The sequence below is a fragment of the Callospermophilus lateralis genome, chromosome 11 (assembly GCF_048772815.1).
Source record: "Callospermophilus lateralis isolate mCalLat2 chromosome 11, mCalLat2.hap1, whole genome shotgun sequence".
Lineage (NCBI taxonomy): Eukaryota > Metazoa > Chordata > Mammalia > Rodentia > Sciuridae > Callospermophilus > Callospermophilus lateralis.
Window position 1 is genome coordinate 80,032,061 of NC_135315.1, and position 20,628 is coordinate 80,052,688.

At 35.3% G+C, this 20,628-nt stretch overlaps 1 pseudogene; it reads right to left on the minus strand.

Moving 5' to 3' along the window:
- Nucleotides 1-3,074: 3,074 nt before the first annotated feature.
- LOC143410629 (axin interactor, dorsalization-associated protein-like) overlaps nt 3,075-20,628 on the minus strand; it is a 37,259-nt pseudogene continuing 19,705 nt past the window's right edge.

The following is a 20,628-nucleotide window of genomic DNA, read 5'->3' on the forward strand; positions in this document are numbered from 1 at the left end:
TTATAAAAGCCTGGTACTTTTGTTTACTGCTAGACCATATTCTTCCATTCTTTAAAGTTCTAGAAAGTAATAGGATTGTTGGAACCTAGAACATATCATTGTTCTTTTTATGTCCCCTAAGTATTCTCAAAATAGGGGCAAAAGCTTCAGTGTGAAACAAAATCTCTGTGAAACAAAATCTCTAAACTACTGAAGATGACTCAGAATCAAAAAGAATTTGAGTCCGTTAGGAAGAATTCAATCTACATAGCCTCCATTTAATATCAGAAGCAGCAGCTGTGTGTAAGAGAAAAACCATATAATACCTTATGCCATTTTTCGCCATGTAAAATAAAATTTAAGTTACAAACACCAATTTTGAATGTATCTTTCAACCTCTACAGGACACAAGGCAATGCTGAAGTTACTATAACTTCTAATTTTAAAATAGCATTTAAATAAAGGTGATGTCAGCTAGGAAGATAGATTTTCAAGGAAAGGCAGATTTATTTTTTTATTCAAAGCAACAGTAGTTTTCCCTCTAAAGCCTTTTTTGTATTTATTCTATTAGTAAGCTATAATGCGTTCTACGTAGTTTATCTGAGCAGTTCTGAGCCCACCCATAATTTCCTCTCCTTACATCCATCTGATTGTACCACTTCTGTAGCAAAGCCCAAGGTAGCTGCCCATATACCGGTTGTGAGAGAATACTGTCCCTTGATTCAATTATACTTTTGTATCTCAAAAGTTTTAGAACTCCTCTCCAGCAAATTGTGTTTGAGTTTAGTTACTAAAATCATTTCATTTGTGAAGCAGTAGTGTTTCAACCTGAAAGTACTACTGCTATAGTTGTAATTATTGTCCAGTGACTCATCCCCTCCCACACTAGAAAGTAAATTTAAACAACTAATTTGTGAGATACAGATTATTTTGTGTTAATTGCTTCAAGATAAAACCACCTTTTTTGACAGGGGAGGTTTGGTCATTCAGGTCTGAATTAAAGCTAAGCTAATGACAATGTTCAATTTAAGTTTGTTTAATGCTGATGAAAGACATTCATACAAAGCATCCTCTTTTTTTTCATATAACCCCATTCTTTGGTGTCAGCTGGGGTTGTGGATCAGTGGTAGAGTACTTGCCTAGCACAGGCAAGGCCCTGGGTTTAATCCTCAGCATCACATAAATAAATAGAGGTTAAAAAAAAAGCATTCTTATGTGAAGGATGCTAAATGTTTCTTTATATAAATTATCACTTTGAGGGGCTGGGGTTGCGTGTGAGGCACTGGGTTTGATCCTCAGCACCACATATAAATATAAAGGTACTGTGTCCATCTACAACCAAAAAAAAAAAGGTTTTTTTTTTAATTATCACTTTGATATACATGTTTTATAGTCTATGAAAAAACAGAAAGAACAATGTATCAGTTTTGCTACATTTTAATAGTAGATTTTAAGGGAGCAACTTCAACATCAGTAACATCAAACAAAAAGGTACTGAGTACTCCACAGGGTACAGAGTGCTGCCAAGCACCTTGGAAAGTTTACATGACATGGAGAAGATGAGGCCCTTCTCTTGAGAAGTTTCAGTCTGGAAATTTTGACTACTCAGAGTTTCAGTTGAGTGAACATTTTATTAAGGCAAATTCTTCATTTCCTAGAACTACTGTAGACTGAACTATTTTTGCACTTGTGAAATTAACCCAATCCAGATGAAAGAAAAGACTAAATTTGGTTGAGAATTCTTTCAGGCTCATATAGTTTTATTAACATTCATCTAGTAAACAAAATTGACCTAACAGTCAACTGAAAAATTAAAGACTAGATCTCTTGAAGTGCAAGGGCTAAAATTACTGTTATTCATTTTAAAAAGCAAACAGATGGTATGATTAGGGTTTACACTAGTTTAAAAATAGGCCAAGTATTGCATTCCCTTCATGCATTGTTCATTTAAAATAGTGAATATTAAAATACATGGGTTCTACATGTAACCCACAAAAAAGCTCCTCACAAATCTTTATGTTCTGTGTATCAAATATCCACCTTGTGTACTATGAAAGTTTTATTTATGTCTCATCATTAAGTTAAAAGTAATGTAAATGGTGAAATTATAATAGGCTAATGACCTGCATATTTTCATATGAATGTCAATATATCTAAATAGGAAATAAATGGCAGTTGTATCTACCTATATTAAAAAATAGAATATCTTTCCAGATTTTGCATACTCATCACTTTATAAAGACAAGGTATGCAGGTTTTAAGGTTTCACAGTCAGTTGTCAGAAAAACAGCAGTTGTTCCTGCAGTATCTCATTAGCATCTGACTCAATTATTTTTAGATGACATGATTTAAACCCACCCAAAAATTTGTAATTATTCTGAGAGAGATGGTTTTAATGTTAACCCTAGAATCATTAATGTTAACCCTAGAAACAATAGCAATGTGATGTAGAACAACTAATCAACATGACTAAAAATATGCTCACTTTCAGAAAAACAATCTGGTCATCTGGAAAAAAATCACAGCTACAATCTGGGGGGCACTCCCATATAAGATATTGATCTGGTCAAGGCACACTATTTCTAAGTAGAACTATCAGATGAGGGTGAATTTAGGCCAGCTCTAAGGAACAGCCTATAAGACAGACCATAAGTGATCCAATTTCCTTTCAAAGCAATCTGGTACTATCCTACCCACTTCAATTCAAAAGTTTGAAGTTAATTCAAATCAAAAGACCTTATTGGACAAATGTGTAAACTCTAGCACATTCTTATTGCTGTATTTTAAAGTTTGAAGATGAGCATACGTACCACAGCAGTATTGTTCCAGGAAGCAGGGTAGGAACAGTGGTAAATTAGGAAAAAGACTATTAATTGCACAATTAACAGAAAAGTAAAAACATGTTTCAAAATCTACAATAAACCTTGTATCCAAAGGAGTCATAACAATGAGGTGCTGGACTTTAGTTCTGTGGTACAGCTTTGCAATGGACTCACTGGCCTATAGGTACGGCTCACTTCCTGCCTCCTGAAGGATGAATATGCTACCCAGAGCTATGATGGTTTGTACTGAGTGGTAAAATTCACAGAAATTCCACATTACTCATGTCAGAATCATTCCTTGTGCAAAGTTTGATGTAGATGAAGATAAAGTGGTTTCTTGGTCAATAACTGCAATTTCTTTCTTTTAAAGTCAGTGGGTTTCTTGTATCTGTAACCACAATAGAAAGATGATTGTTTAAAATACTTTGATGATTGATTTACTCCAATGTTACATTCTAGATAAGAGGGACTAAGAAGAAACATGAACTAGTAACCATTAGAACAGTATGAATCCTATATGTATATCACTTACAGTTCTATTACAATTGGCCCAGGTTTAATCTCATCCATCTCCATGAAAGCAAAACACTTGGTGCTGGTAAACCTTTTTTTAGGCTTGTAGTGTTTGAATTCAAAGAAGATAGCCGCACCTAAGGAATTAAAACAAACCACATAAGCCAGAGACCACACATTTCTTATGTGTCACCAGAAGCCTATGACTTTACAAAGTAACGTGTCAAACAGTCTGATGACACAACTGTTGATAACTCACTGTTGCTGTCACTCCAAGCTCATCTACCATGTCTGAGTGACATTTCTCCATATCATTTAATTCTACAAAGTACAACGAAATTGTATAGCAAGAATGTAAGTTATGTACACAGGTAGAATCATAAACTACCAAAGAATATAAAATATTAAATACCACAAGAAAAACAGAAGTTACTTAAGTATCAGCAGTACCTATAAAAATGGTTTCAAAAACACCTATATTAGAATTGAAATTTAAAAGAGTTCCTTTGATATTTTATTTCTCTCCCTCCTGAAACCACCATGCCCAGATTTTCCTTTCCATATTCTTACAAACTAACTGCCAGTTATAGTATCTTTTTACCCAATGCATCTTATTGAAAGAAAAAAATAATAATTCCTTAACTGTTAGAAAGTAATCATTAGGTTCCTAAAAGGACTTAAGGTAATTATTAGAGAACCTGCTTCCTTAACTCTGTATTATGAGAAATACTTCCCTGTCAAATAATATTTAACCACATTATTACACAACTAGATAATGCAACTGCTAATTCTCATATTTAAAAAAAATTGTTGATTTGACTTTCTTTAAGTCAATATTCATAACTATGTGATATAAGATCTTGTTTTAAGTACACTATCAACACAAACCCAGATAAGTACTGTCCTTAAGAAGTCCTTAAGAAGTCAGTAACTGATAATTACAAACCTTTGGTTAATTTTTCAATATGCTTCTGGAGCTCAATGTCCACATTAAAATGAACATATGTATCTTATCTTCTTGAAGCCACAGGAGTATCTTGCACAGGAGTTAAATCTATGCCATTCAGATCTGGAGAAACAAATAAGTTTCTGCTTATGAGCATTCACATATACAGACGGAAAATCTAGAAACTGCAAAGGTTACAGTTCCTAAAGAGGCATGGAAAGAGCTGAGAGGAGATTCTCAGGCTAAGAGATTCCTATTTGGTGTGAGCAAGTATGTGAGAGTTGTTGAAGTTCATGGGGTATGTGGAGAGAAATGAATATAGACTGGATAGGAGACCTCATGAAGGGGACAAGGAAGCCTTTACATGGCCAAGTGGACAAAACTTGATCTTCATAGTGAAGTGGTAAAAAGAACAATCATGTTTTCCTTAGGGAATAGCCCACTATATTTTTCTATGCAAAAAAAAAAAAAAATCTGGAGTATATAATTTGCCACAATGGAGCTCTTCCACCAATTTCTAACTTTGATCAAGTATATGGCTTTTTTAGAAAAGCCTTTAAACCTAACCTTATCATAATTTCCCTGTTAAGAACATAAAATGGATGAGAACAGCCAACAAAAACCCTTTGGTTAATGAATAATTTTTCATACATATTATCTAAATTCTGGTTATACTGTTTACAACATACCCTGAATTTACAACAACCAGATGGTACGTTATATATAGTTTTAATTTTCTGGGTTTTAAAATCTCAGTTTAATCAAATTCAACATGGACTCATTTAATAACTCCTCAGTGTTTATGTGTTATTCATTTATGTGTCTCAAAAAGCTCAAAAACAATTTAGTACATTTAATAATTAAAAAATATTTACATAAAAATATTTCAGTTTAACATATGCAAAGGTAACTTAACATTTAAAACATCATTAAATATTTTTGTGTTTTAAGTATACTTTCTGAATGAGTATGCAGTTTTACAAATGGTCTATCAAACAATGTAAATATTTTCCAGTATACTATATATTTGATAACTAGTAACATCGGAATTTAAAAGTGTACCAGTATTAGTGCTGTGGATTAGGTTCTTTAAATAAATCTTTTTCTTTGTGGTCATATTTTTCTTTTAATTAGCACTAATGAACCCATGGATCTGACTTTATTTCTGCAATTGATAAAAGTTCCTCCATTTAATTTCAGCACCGATCTGTTCCTTTGGTGCAAAACTACAGATTAAAATAAGCCATTTGTACTAACTATAGTTATTTCTGTAAAATGGTATAATTTATTCCTTAATCACATCTTCATCCCACAGGATTGCTTTCAGGGCATGAATGTTATGGATGCACCCTACTTCCCTGTCCCCTGATTTTCATCTGCCTCTGTAGGACTCACCTATGTAGATACCTCAGTAGCACAGGAAGAAGAGGGGCTGAAGCAGGAGAGATGGGAAAACAGGACATGGGGCTTTGTGTAGAAAACTACACACCCATGGAAGGTGAGGAGTGCTATGGTTAATCTACATCCTGAAGGCTGTAGCTGCTGTTAAGGACAATGTGTATGTTTAGTCCGCACGTTAGCTGGAATCTGAAGAGCAAAAATCTATACAAACTCAAAAGCAAGTAGGAAATATATTTTGTAAGTCTTTCAGAACTATGTTCTGTTATGATCTCTTCTAGGATTTTGCCTCATTATAGAATGCATTAAAGTAAGTTGTCACATATACAAGACCATCCCCTGTCAAAAACTTTGTCCCATATGAGAAAAAACATAATGCAATTTGGCAGTTATTTACCCTTTACACTAACTGTAATATAGGGATCAATGCACTGTCCAGGGTCTTTCAGACCAATTTTCTCAATCCTGATAGTGAGTAATGTCATTCCCGGTTCTGATGGCAACCTTGGTAATAAAGTACCTGGCAACAGAGAAACCTCAATAAAAGATAGCTCCACCAATAATTCAGAGTAAATACTTTGACAAGCAGAAGATATAGCTTACCTCTTAAGAACTAGCTAGGCATTATGTATTTTTATGTCCAAAATTCATGAACATCTGATTTATACTTTTTTAGAAAAATATTTAATTTTACACATAATATATCTGCATTTCCCAACCATACAATCACCTTTAAGCAGAAATAATAATTTCTATAATAATAGTGTATAGTATGTATAATAAAAGTTTGTTAAAAACATCACTTGAGGAAGCCCAATTATACATAATAGTATAATATGCTCACATAATATTTATATTCCATATGTACTTCTATATTATACTCAGCATCTTAATATGAAGTGGTAGAACAAAGACAAGAAAAGCTTTTAAAATACTTGTTATTCTGTTCTAAAGTCTGAGACATTTAATATCAGAGTTGATCAATACATTCTTTCCTTTAGTTACTCCTAATAAAGAATAATTTACAATTTGATATTTATGTTTTAATTTAACTATATAGTCTAACTTCTATTCTTCATTCTATTTTGTATGATTTATTCTAAGAAAGCAGTAATATACAGACTGCCATATAAAAGGGCCATTTGTATAACTGAACATTTTCCCCAAAACCAACTAAAATTTTTAAAACTAAAAACCCACCCAGAACAACATGACAACATTCACCCACCAAGAACATATGAAGGAAGAAATCAACTGTTCAGTATGTTCCCTTTTTTGAAACTACCAATAGAGAACAGATGCAAATAAGCTGATTTTAATCAAGTATGTATACAGAACCTCAAAATACATTTAACAAAAGATTTTGGTTGATGTTTTTCAAGTTTCTATTCATCAATGTGTTATGCTATTTTTAATGATGAGTTATTTGAAATACATGAAGCAATCAACACACTATATTTGAAAATACACATTTGATTGATGGCAAATGTGGCTTGAGGAAATTTTGGGAGGTGATGGGAATGTTCTGAACTTGTATAGTGGTGACAGATGCAAAACTCTATAGAGGTGTCAAAAATCAATGAATTTTATTCTTACAGAAGGGAAATGTTATGATATACAAATTATACCTCAACAATGCGGTTAAAAATGTATTACTTTCTAATTTAAACAAATATGAAGACAATACAGACAAATGCAAGAATGGGAAGGCCTGGAGGCTGCATTCCACTGTTGCATTAACAAACCTAAATGGGCTCAGGCTGATATCATTAAATATATACATAATACCTTTTTTATGCATCTTCTTTGATTGACAAATGAGGGTACTTTTATAAGAGGGGCTTGTACCTGGACATCTGGGATGAACTTCAGAGAGCTAAGAAACACCTCTGAAATTTTATGAAAATGTGAATATGTATACATTGATATTTATATACATACATATTCACATGTATGTATATCATATATGAATTTTTCTGCAGAAAAGTTCATTCTATTATGTAGTACATGGCTGTATAAATATGCTACAGTTTATGTACAAATTCTTGTGTTGATAGATATTTGAATTACTCCAAGTGTTTGGATATAGTTAACAAGGCTATTATAAATACTCTTCTGAACATCTTCTGGTGCCCATAAGCACCCATTTCTGAAACAGAGGAATCACTAAGTCACCTGGCATGTTACCTCTGCTGGGAGCCATCAGCCAAGTAGGTATGACAATTTCCTTGCCAGCTACTCCCATGCTGTCTAGTGGAAGGACTCCTGAAAGGTGACCTTGCTCAAGGACCAGGGTGGATCCGTGTTTAGGGTGTCCCTGGTTTAGCATAATAGGAGATTAGGGTGTTCCCCCTTTAGAATAGGGCGGTTTAGCATAATAGGAGATTAGGGTGTTCCCCCTTTAGAATAGGGCATATCCTGCTGCCTGAGTTCCTCTTGAGTTCTTAGGGTCAGACAGTATATTTGGGAGACAGAAGCCCAGTGGAGTGGTGGATTTGGGCAGAGAACCTGGATTCCCCCAGAACGTGTTTGTAGACGGCCGGTGTGAGATCGGGAATAAAGAATTGCTGTTTGAATCTACAAGCTGTGTGGTGGCTCGTGATTATTCACGTGATTTAAAAGGCTTAATTTAAATTAGGTAAACAGCTGTTAAGGATTGTTTTTAAAGGTGGTTAACAGATCTGCTTGTTTACTAATTTAAATCAGGTAAACAGCTGTTAAGGATTGTTTTTTAAGGAGGTTAACAGATCTGTTTGTTTACTTTCACCTTTCCTTTTCATTATATTTAGTAATTCTTTTCAGGATAATGTCTCTTTAGCATCATTGCCAGAATTCCTGTCTTCATCCCAATAAATATAACTCAACAAGTATGCTCAATCAAGGAGTCAACTTACTTTGGGAGGAAACGGACTTTGGGAAGAGACGGACAGATTGATAGATTCCTCCACTTTGAACTGCTTACAGAACTTACCTAGACTATGTAACTATTGTTTGGTACAGCGAATTGTGGTAATGCTGGCATATCTTTGCTGATGGTGTCACCAGTGGTGCAATTTTTATTTCCTTGCCAGCGCACCACATGTTAATTGTGGTAAAGCTGGCATATCATTGCTGATGGTGTCACCAGTGATGCAATTTTTCCAAAGGAACTGTCAATTGGCTTGGTGTCGTGGCATTTCTGTATCCTCCTCCCTTCTGCTAGTGATGGTCTAAATTTGGGGGCCAATGGCTATATACTGGACCGGTAGTCAGTGACGGGTATGATCCAATTACAGTGGTATCAACCTAAGACAGGAGGCTGACGCCTAAAGGTCAGTTGCCTAAAGGTCAGTTTTCCGATGACGGGTAAAAACCATATGTTGAATTGGACAACCTACTAGGCACATTAACCTCCTTAAGCCACATTAACCTCACTCCCCCACTGGCACCAAGGCCAAATTTGGGGGCCAACAGAGGTGAGGCAAAGAACCTCACCCCCCCACTGGTGCATAGACCTATCCACAAGTATGGCTGTATGCTGGACCGGTAGTCAGTGACAGGTATGATCCAGTTGCAGTGGTATCAACCTAAGACAGGAGGCTGATGCCTAAAGGTCAGTTTTCCAATGACAGGTAAGAACCATATGTTGAACTGGACAACCTACCAGGCACGGTCCTTAAGCCACATTACTTGTTGTTTAATTAATCAGAAGGGGGGAGATGCTGGGAGCCATCAGCCAAGTAGGTATGACAATTTCCTTGCCAGCTACTCCCATGCTGTCTAGTGGAAGGACTCCTGAAAGGTGACCTTGCTCAAGGACCAGGGCAGATCCGTGTTTAAGGTGTCCCCGGTTTAGCATAATAGGAGATTAGGGTGTTCCCCCTTTAGAATAGGGCATATCCTGCTGCCTGAGTTCCTCTTGAGTTCTTAGGGTCAGATAGTATATTTGGGATATATATCCCAGTGGAGTGGTGGATTTGGGCAGAGAACCTGGATTCCCCCAGAACGTGTTTGTAGACGGCCGGTGTGAGATCGGGAATAAAGAATTGCTGTTTGAATCTACAAGCTGTGTGGTGGCTCGTGATTTTGTGCCCAGCCAGAGACTGCAGCAACCTCCATACCTACTATGTAACGACAATCCATTTCCCAAGGTGGTTGTGCCAATTTTTATTCCTAGCCCAAGTGCAGTAGTGTTCCCATTGCTCCACTTCCTCATTAGGTACTGTTTTCTCAGATTCTTTATGTTAGCCAATTTTGGTATAAAGAGATCAATCATTTTAATTTGCATTCCTCTGAAGATTAATAAGTTTGAGCACCTTTTCAAATAAATCAAATAAATGATTTCCTCTTTTCTGAAGTGTGTTCAAATATTTTGCTCGATTTTTTATTGAGATGTCTATCTTATTGAGCTGTAGGAGGTCTCTATTATTTTGCTGGACAAATGTTTTACAAATAGCTTCTTAGTAGTTTCCTTTTATAAAGACTTTTTGTTGAAGTAGAGCATATACATTTTAAAATGTACAAATTGTTAGCACAGTGTGCTAAACTTTCACAAAGTGAATACACCTGTATAACTAGCATCAGATCTAGGAAATATATGATCAGCCTCCTGGGAGTGTCCTTACCCACACCCTATCCAATGCACTCTTCCAAAAGATAGCAATTGTTGCTAACTTTTAACACCAAGTATTAGTTTTGAATGTTAAGAGTGACTTTTGTCTGCCATGGTGTCTTCTGATTATGATAAATACTTACTACTAGTAATATCAAATTTCTTAATATCTTCCTTTACACTCAGTGCTTTTTATGTTATATTTAAGAAAACTTACCCCACTCCAAAATCATAAAGGTATTATCTTGAAAGCATTTTATTGTTTTGCCATTCACACTTAATTCTTTTTTTTTTTTAAGAAACAGTGAGAGAGAGTGAGAGATTGGGAGAGAGAGAGAGAGAGTTTTAATATTTATTTTTTAGTATTTGGCGGATACAACATCTTTGTCTGTATGTGGCGCTGAGGATCGAACCCGGGCCACACGCATGCCAGGCGAGCATGCTACTGCTTGAGCCACATTCCCAGCCCCACACACTTAATTCTATATGTCACACAGAATTATTGTCTATGGTGTATAGTAGGAGCTTTAATTTCATTCAATTTCACATAAATACTCAATTGTCTCAGCACTACTTATTAAAAAGACTGACATTTTCCACCACTGATCTGCGGTCCCACCTCAACATAAATCATGTGGCAATCACTTTCTGAGTTTTCTGTCTTACCGAACTGTTTATCCTCTTATCACTAATACAGTATCTTAATTCTATAGCTGTATAAAAGGTCCAGGAACTGCAATAAAAATTCAGATGAGTTTCAGAAAGAGTCTCTCTATATAAATTGCTTCTTCTAATTTATGAACTAGTATATATCTTTACATTTTAAAAATCATAACATTTATTTAATAGAACTGTATTTGACCTAAAAGCCTTCAGAAATAAAGACCTACAGATCCAGGGAAAACTCCTGTTTTTATGTTTATGTTCCATGAAGAATGGATGGCCATGTAGAAATGACTGGAAAGGAGGTGTGAGCTAATGGTAAAAGGCTGCCAGGATCCTAGCAAGCCCTGTCTGGTCAGATTCTTCTTGGCCTCTCTGTATAGCCTTCTTTCCTTCTGGACCTAAGGCAGGTCCTGTCTGAAATGAGGGTTTTTAAGGGAGGGGGTAAGGGAGGGTAAGGGGACAGGAAGGGAATAGCAGGGAGGGTAGAGGAGAGAAAGAGAGAAAGAGAGAGAGAGAGAGAGAGAGAGAGAGAGAGAGAGAGAGAGAGAGCTTTCTAGGTTTTATGAGAGAAGGCTTTGGGAGAGAAGGGTGAAGGACAGGAGGGCAGGAGGAGGGCAGAGGCTTTGCTGCTGAGGTTGCTTTCGGGATTCCAATCTCCTTCAGTTAGAAGTTCTCAGCAGGCCAAAACCCCACCCTTTGGGCTATCATATTCTGATCTGACCCTGCCCACCTTCCCCCTCTCCCTCCCTCTTCCTCCCTTTCTCCTTTTAAGAAAGGAATGTGTAGATCTTTCCATCTTCTAGGATCTTCTTTGATTTCTCTGTTTAGGGTTCTGTAGTTTTCATTGTATAGATCTTTGACCTCTTTCGTTGATTCTCAAGTATCTTATTTTTTTTTTTTTGAGGTTACTGTATATGGGGCAGTTTTCCTCATTTCCTTCTCAGAGGCTTTGTCACTGATATACAGAAATGCCTTTGATTTATGGCTGTTGATTTATATCCTGCTCCTTTGCTGAATTCATTTACTATTTCTGGAAAGATCTACCTCACTCTTGGGATAGGCAGAATTAATATTATCAAAATGACCATACTACCAAAAGCACTATATAGATTTAATGCAATTCCAAACAAAATCTCAATGGCATTCCTCATAAAAATAGAAAAAGCAATCATGAAATTCATCTGGAAAAATAAGAGATCAAGAATAGCTAAAGAAATCCTTAGCAAGAAGAGTGAAGCAGGGAGTATCGCTATATGAGACCTTAAATTATACTACAGAGCAATAGTAACAAAAACAGCATGGTATTGGCACTAAAACAGACTGGTAGACCAATGGCACAGAATAGAGGACACAGAGACTAACCCACAAAATTACAATCAGCTTATTTTAGAAAAAGGTGCCAAAAACATGCACTGGAGAAAAGGTAGCGTTTTCAACAAATGGTGCTGGGAAAACTGGAAATCCATATGCAACAAAATGAAATTAAACTCATAACTCTCACCATGCACAAAACTTAACTTAAAATGGATCAAGGACCTAGGAATTAAGCCAGAGACTCTGTGTCTAACAGAAGAAAAAGGTAGGCCCTAATCTTCATCATATGGGTTAGGCCCCAACTTCCTGAATAAGACTCCTATGGCACAAGAATTAAAACCAGGAATCAATAAATGGGATGGATTCAAACTAAAAAGTTTTTTCTCAGCAAAAGAAACAATCCGTGAGGTGAACAGAGAGCCTACATCCTGGGACAAAATCTTTACCCCTCACACATCAGATAGAGCACTAATCTCTAGGGTATATAAAGAACTCAAAAAGCTAAGCACTGAAAAAACAAGTAACCCAATCAAAAAATGGGCCAAGGACTTGAACAAACACTTCTCAGAAGAGGATATACAATCAATCAACAAATATATGAAAAAATTTTCAACATCTCTAGCAATCAGAGAAATGCAAATCAAAACTAAGATACAACTCTAATCGGAATGGCAGCTATTATGAAGACAAACAACAATAAGTGTTGGCAAGAATGTGGGGAAAAAGGTACACCATACATTGCTGGTGGGACTGCAAATTGGTGTAGCCAATCTGGAAAGCAGTATGGAGATTCTTTGGAAATCTGGGAATGGAACCACCATTTGACCGAGCTATTGCTCTCCTTGGACTATACTCAAAGGACTTAAAGACAACATACTACAGGGACACAGCCACATCAATGTTTATAGCAGCACAATTCACAATAGCTAAACTGTGGAGCCAACCTACATGCCCTTCAGTGGATGAATGGATTTTTAAAAATGTGGCATATATACACAATGAACTTTTTAAAAAGAGAATAAAATCATGGCATTTGCAGGTAAATGGATGGCATTGGAGAAGATAATGCTAAGTGAAGTTAGCCAAAACCCAAAAAACAAATGCCAAATGTTTTCTCTGATATAAGGAGGCTGACTCATAATAGGGTAGGGAGGAGGAACATGGGATGAATAGATGGATTCTAGATAGGGAAGAGGGGAGTGAGGGAAAGGGAGGAGGCAGGGGATTAGCCTCCTAATGAATGTGGAATGAATGTGATGGACATCATTATCCAAAGTACATGTCTGAAGACACAAATTGGCTGTCAACCTACTTTATATACAAACAGAGATATGAAAAATTGTGGTATATATGTGTAATAAGAATTGTAATGCAAAAAAAACCAAGTACATGTATAACGTGAATTGGCGTGAATATGCTTTATACAAAGATATAAAAAATTGTGCTCTATATGTGTAATAAGAATTGTAATACACTCCATTGTCCTGTATTTAAAAAAATAAAATCAATAAAAGAAAAAGAAGGGAATGGGGAGTGGGTAGGAAAAAACTGTGGAATGAACCCAAACTAACTTTCCAATGCACATATGTGAATATACTATAATGAAACTCATCACTTTGAATATCTATAAGATACTAATTTTAAAAAATGTAAATAAATAGATCAGTAAAGTGGATCAAAGGGAACAGTGGGAGGGAGGATGGGGAGGGTGAAGGGACTGAATTGGAGCAAATTATATTCCATGCATTTATAATTAGTCCAAATGAATCTAATGTCAAGAATAACTATTATGAACAAATGAAAAAAAGAATAATGACTTCACTGTTTTTATAAAATGCATTCTCATAAACAAAAAGTAAAAGAGAACTTACAATTCAACATCTCACCAACCATAACAATTATTAAGTCACTCTTCCATCTTTTTCCCTAATTTCAAGATTACTCCAGTTTCCTTTTCCTTTTGATATTCTTTTCTTTCTTTCAACAAAGGTTTATTTTCTACATAAAATTCTTATATTTCTTTTGTTGAATTTATAATAAGGTCCTCGATATTATTTAATACTACTATAAATATTATAATAGTTCATTTTCTAAGCAACTATTACTTGTTTGAGATAGAATTGATTTGTCTGTACAGATTTTATATCCAGAAACCGCATTATCTTATTAATGAGTTATGAATAGTTTTTTTTTGCATATTCTCTATATGTTCATAAATATGCAAATAAAGAACATCCCCCCTTTTATATTTCATTTTTCTTATCCTAGTGCAGTAGCTAGGGCTTCCAAAACAATTCTGATGAAAAGAAGTAATAGACACTCTTGTTTTGTTCAAATTCATCATTAAATGATTTTGGGCTGTAAATGTCATGTAGCCATGTTTTATCAAGTTAAGGATGTTTTTATGTTTTTTGCCAAGAATTGTTTAAAATCAAGGCTGTATTTCAAACTGAACTGAGAACTTTTTCTGCATTGTTGACAACATTATGAAATCTTTCCCCTTAATCTGCTAATGTGAACTACCTTGATAAATTCTCCTAATAATATATTTTGAAAAATCACTCATTAGTTCATGGAGATTTTCTGAATTATTTTCTACACCATCCTATGTATCATAGTTTATTCAGTCAATCTTCATATGGCAGTTACATTATTTCTAACTTTTTATCATTATAAAAAACACCTCAACAGAGAATCTGGTATATATGCAAGTGTTTCCCCCTCTTTTTCCTGCATTTTGCGGGTGCACTTTCAGAGTAAATTCTCAGGAATGAGATTGCTAAGGCAAAAATATGTACTTATATGTTGTTAGAGAATGCTCAATTTCCCTCCAAAGAAACTCTACCATTTTTCTATTCCCACCAGTGATTAATAAGTACCTATTTCCCCTAAGACTCACCAACAGTAGCTTTAATTTAGGTTTTTTATTAAAAATAAAGTTGAGTATCTTTTTATATGTTTAACGGGTATTTTTAAATGTGTGTGTGTGTGTGTGTGTGTGTGTGTGTGTGTGTTCGCACATGCGCACACTCGCTCGTGTTGTCTGTTCCTCTCATGTATTCTGCTTTGGTTATTACAATTAAAATTTTTCTTTATATATTAAGAATGTTGGGTTGGGATGTAGCTCAGTGGCAAAGTGTCTGCCTTGCATTTGCAAAATCCTGGATTCGACGCCTAGTTCCAAAAAAGACCAAAAAAAGAACCCACCCTACCCCACCCCCCAAAACCCCCAAGAATGTTATCTCTTTTATGTCTTACCTCTTTACTACCCTTTTTTTGACAGTCAAAAGGCGATTGCTTTACAACTTTCAAAGTCTTTTTGATGTTAAGATTATTTTTTTTCCAAGTTGATATTAAACTTGTTGTTACTTTGGGGTGAGTCAATTTTATAACCTGTCATCATCTAGATCTTTCAGTTGAAATGGTAGGGCTGATGCTACATTCCTTACCAACAATCTTTTTGCCTGAGATTACACAGTAAGTTTAATGTAATCATTATGCTTCGAATAATTTAATATGGAGGCAGTGATTGCAAGTCTGAATTTCTTGTTTAATTCAAGGTAGAATGTCAAACATTGTGCTCCATGATGAAGGAAGCTGACTGCAATTAAGATCATAGATTACATAGAAAGGTTCCTATTTAAGGTGTTTCAGAATGGTCTATGATGTGCTCTCTCTCTGCATGGTCAACTCCTACATACTCAGTGAGTCCTAAATCTGGCTAGATTTATTGAACTCCCTCAGCCCTTCTTTTTGCCAACCTATGACATTGGTGCACATCTCTAATTATAATCATGTGCTTTTGGCTCTGTCTTGCTGACTACACAATAAGCATCCTGAAAGGTGTGGGAACTCTTCCTTTTGTAGTATGCACAAGGAATAAACAGATCTTTGTTGAAGAAATATTTTATTGAATGAATGACTGAATTTCCAGTTCTAGAGGTTATCATGCTCTAGTAAACAAATGGCTAGAGAATCTATATCAATGAGTGAAGAAATAATAAACATAAAAGAAGATCAAATACTAAAATAATACCATACGATCTATAGCTCCCAGGTTAGATGAAAAAGGGTGCATGTTTTTGCATCAAAGATAAAACCATGATAGTTGTAAATTGAGCCAATGCATTAAAAGGAAGATTTATAAGTGAAGAATTAACATATCCAATTTCATAGTGTAATATGAGAACTAGTCAAGTACATTCATAAAATCTGAAGACTAACAAGGATAAGAAAGAAATCACTACACACAATCCAGTGTAAACTGTGCTATTCCAGCTAAATCATCTGCTCTCAGATCTAGAACAGAGATCAGAAGAAATGTTCTTCCACATGGAATTGCTATGTAAATAAGAAATAGCTAACACTTGTGAGTATTTGTGATGTGCCACGTACTGTCCTAATACTCTCATCTAATCCTCACAACAATAGTTTAGTTCTATTTTTCAGAGGTGAAAAGTGAGGCATAGAAAAACAAATTATCCATAATCACACAGTAGTTTGGCTACAGAGTCCATGCTTTTAACCATCATGTCCCATTTTAACATCTTTATTTTAATTGTCCCTAAAGCCTTAAAAGGAACTGCAGGAGAACCTCCCCATCTCAAGCTTCTGCAAAGTTCCTTTTGCCATGTAACATAACAGTCACAGGTTCCCAGGATTAGAATATAGACATTTTTGTGAGGCCACTATTTATGCCTTATACTTTTAAATATGGAAAACTCTAAATGGCTACAGCTGTCCAAACCAAGTTTTCAATAACATCCCAGGAATGTTATTGAGCTGTCACTAAGAACTTCAAGTAAGGGAGTGACTAAAAAAGAGTAACATTTGAACTTTGTACACTGGGCAATGCAAATTCACAGGAATGGACAGAGACTGAGTAGCCCAGATAGCAATATGATAGGTCTTTAACACTCAAATAGCAGTGAGCAGCAGGACTGTGTTCATTTGGTTAATTCCACTTTCAGTTTTTACTGCAAGACAAAGGAAGCCATTGGTAGCTGGTGAGCCCCAAGTTGTACTGAACACAGAAAGCACGTCTTTTTCTGACTTATCTGCCCCAACCACCTCTTATGCACCAACCAGAGCAAGCATGCTCTCACTGGTGTCAAAAAGAGTTGGAAGGAATTACTCAATTCAGTGTGATTTTCTGCGAGAGGAAGATTCTAAGCCTAAACCTAAAGACAACTCTGATAAAGTAATGAGAATGAATTAGAAGGTTTGGAACCATTTCACCACATTACTGTAATAGGGGACACCAAAAAGTCCATTTTGTTGATGGAAACTATTTATTAACAGGTAGTACTTGGGTAAAAACTCAAGTTGCTCTATTTCATTGTGCTTCATCTGTGGAAAACAATTTATGAAGGTAGCTATGGATCCCCCAAATGGCTGTTTGTTAAACACAGATGAGTTCGCTCAAGAATGTTTTAAAAACTGTGTAAAAGCGTCTGACCTAGCCAAGAATGTTACAGCCACTTCCACTGTGGAGAGGAAAGGGAATTGTGCAAGTAAGGCCTCTGCCTCTGCTGGGCACCCCACAGCACTGACACAGACCAAGCAATGAAGCACCACTCTACCTGCAACAGGTACATAAAAACAATGGGAGAGCATCTGAAGCCCCCCACCCCCCGACCGCAACTTCTTTGTTCCAAGAGAATGCTGAGAAAAATGAAGGTCTGAGTATCAAGTAGGATGGCCTCACATTCAATAGTCTCTCTGTAGCCATAGAGATAATGGAGAATCAGACAATGAAAGGACCACCAGCCTGAAGATGAATCTGGAGTGACATGGATATGAAGGTCAGTGGGATTCTTAAGACCCTGTCCTCACATGCAGAAGGGGAAGTCATTTTTTTCTTTCAACTTTTTATTTTTGCTTTTTAAAAATTGCTATTGTTTATATCTCATATCATACCATAAGGACAATTTCTAGTCCAAAATTGAAAATGGCATGACAGTCTTTGTCCAAAATAGTACATTATTGTCTAGGTCAGAACATTAAAAGAGGAAAATTACCAAAGATTATATTTTTTTAAAACACTGATTTGAGTTTGCTTATTGAGTAATTTCATTTGCTTGGCTTTTTACATAATATTGTACAAATGTTTGTCACAGGCATTTACTTCAATAAGAGGTAAGTCAGTGTTCATTTTGCCTTGGTGCTTGGTGAATTAACTGTCATGAATAAGAAGTACAAAATTTTTATCCATACTTTTAGGACAGAGATGTACCTGATATCTAAAATGTAAACTAAGCATTATCATATGTATGTGATTATATATGTCTTCTTTGTTTTAGATTTATCATACTTGTAATTAAATTCAGATGTCTGATACTACCAATTCAAAGTCTGTCACACACTTTTTTTAAGTGCACATTTCTTTGTAATTTTAAAATGCAATAAAAAGGATATATATAAAATAATATTTTCTAATATTTTGGGATAATTTTAACATAATTTAAAATAATGGTATTGTCAAATCATTATTTGGTCATAACATTTTGTAGATGGCACAAAACATGAAATGGGTCTTAACAATCTAGCAAGAGAAAAATTTTGCAATTTGTACTGCACATCTGCAATTTGTACACACATAAAAATTGTGTGAAAGTATAAAAACACATGCACAATTTCCTTTGGGTGGTAACTGATTAGTAGTTGAGGAACTGCTCCAACCTTTCAAAATAAAGAGTAAAATCATAAGAAGTTTGTTCACTTTGAAATTACATTAAAAGTTTGATAAAAATCTTAGGGGTCATTAGCTTCAAATAATAATATTTCTAAGTCTGTCGAAAATTATACCTGATTAAAGTTGTTTGTATATAAGTTATATGAGTATGTTCTTGTTTTTATTTTCTTTATTGACTGGTACTAGAAATATGTATTTTTCTGTGTTCAGAAATATGTGATTTGGATAATGGCTGAATTCTTAAGTGTCACCATCATATCTGGAAAAAAATAATAAATACTCTCACAAAACCTACGATTAATCAGTGGGTATATGTTCCATACACAGATGCTATTTAGCATGCAAGGAAGAGTTACTACAGGTGCTGGGTTAAAAATTTGAGTGGCCAGAGCACTTTCAAGAAAAAGCAGACCAGATGTTGCTTAGAGCCTTGATGAAGAGCCTACTCAATAGACATTTCCTATGAACCAATTTCTGCAAAGCTCTGGAGAAAACCTTTTTTGAATTCAAGTGACAAGATTCATGGATTAAAAAAAAAACTGAGCCAGACATAGTGGTGCATGCCTATAATCCCAGCAACTTGGCAAGTTAAGGCAGGAGAGGCCAGCTGGGCAACTTAGCAAAATCCTGGTTTCAAACTAAAAAAATAAATCAAAGAGCTGGGGATGTAGCTAAGTGGTAGAGTACCCCCAACTTCAATCCCCAGTACTACAAACAAACAAGAAACAAATTATAAAAAAGAAATCTTAAAATGTTTCCAAAACTGCTTGAGAGTAATATAATATTAACAAGCCTTAAAACTATTGAAAAACAGCTAGGAGAACTACCAGATAACATTGAATAGTATTTTCCTTTCCTTTCAACATAAGTACATGACTGGATGAGGGACTCTGGCTCTGACTGTTTGGCTCAGTCTGAGAATTTGAGACTTTGAGAGGAAGGAAGTGCTCGAAAAGCCAGAGTCTAACTGCACACTTTGGTGGTATTTACTGATTAACCCTAGATATATTCTGAAATTCTGTGAAATAAGGATGCCTTAATATTCATGGAACAGCAATGAATATTTTGTTGCAGTGTTCAACTTCCTATATGCATGGGTAAGAAAAAAACTGCACTTTAGCTGAAAATGAAATCCATATTTGCTTGACTCTCAAGTTCAACTCAGAATTGAATATTTATGCAGGAAAGAAACAAGTACAGGTTTGATATTAAAGAAGTAAGATTCACTCTTCATTTTGAGTTTCAAAAAAGCATTTTGTGTACATATCTAAGACTATATAAAAGATGAATAACAAATACAAATCTAGAATAATGTTGAGATTGCTAGGCTTATGTTTAGGTCACTCAGAAATGTTTTTTAAAAATTTTGTCTAAAATTGTGTCATGGCTATTTGTGCATGTGGTACTAGGAAACGAATGTAGGGCTTCACACAGGTGAGGCAAGCACCCTACCACTGAGCTACATCCATAGTTCTTTCTATTTTGAGACAAATTCTCTCTAAGTTGTCCCCACTGGTCTCAAACTTGCAATCCTCCTGCCTCAATTTCTCAAGTAGCTAGGATTATAAGCATGTAATCCTGGCCAGCTATTTTTTTAATTTCTATTACTTTGGTTTATCATTTAGAAGCTTTAATATTCAACATGAAAATAAATTTTCAGGTAATAAATGATAAGTTATAAATTTATATCCTCTATTTAAATGAA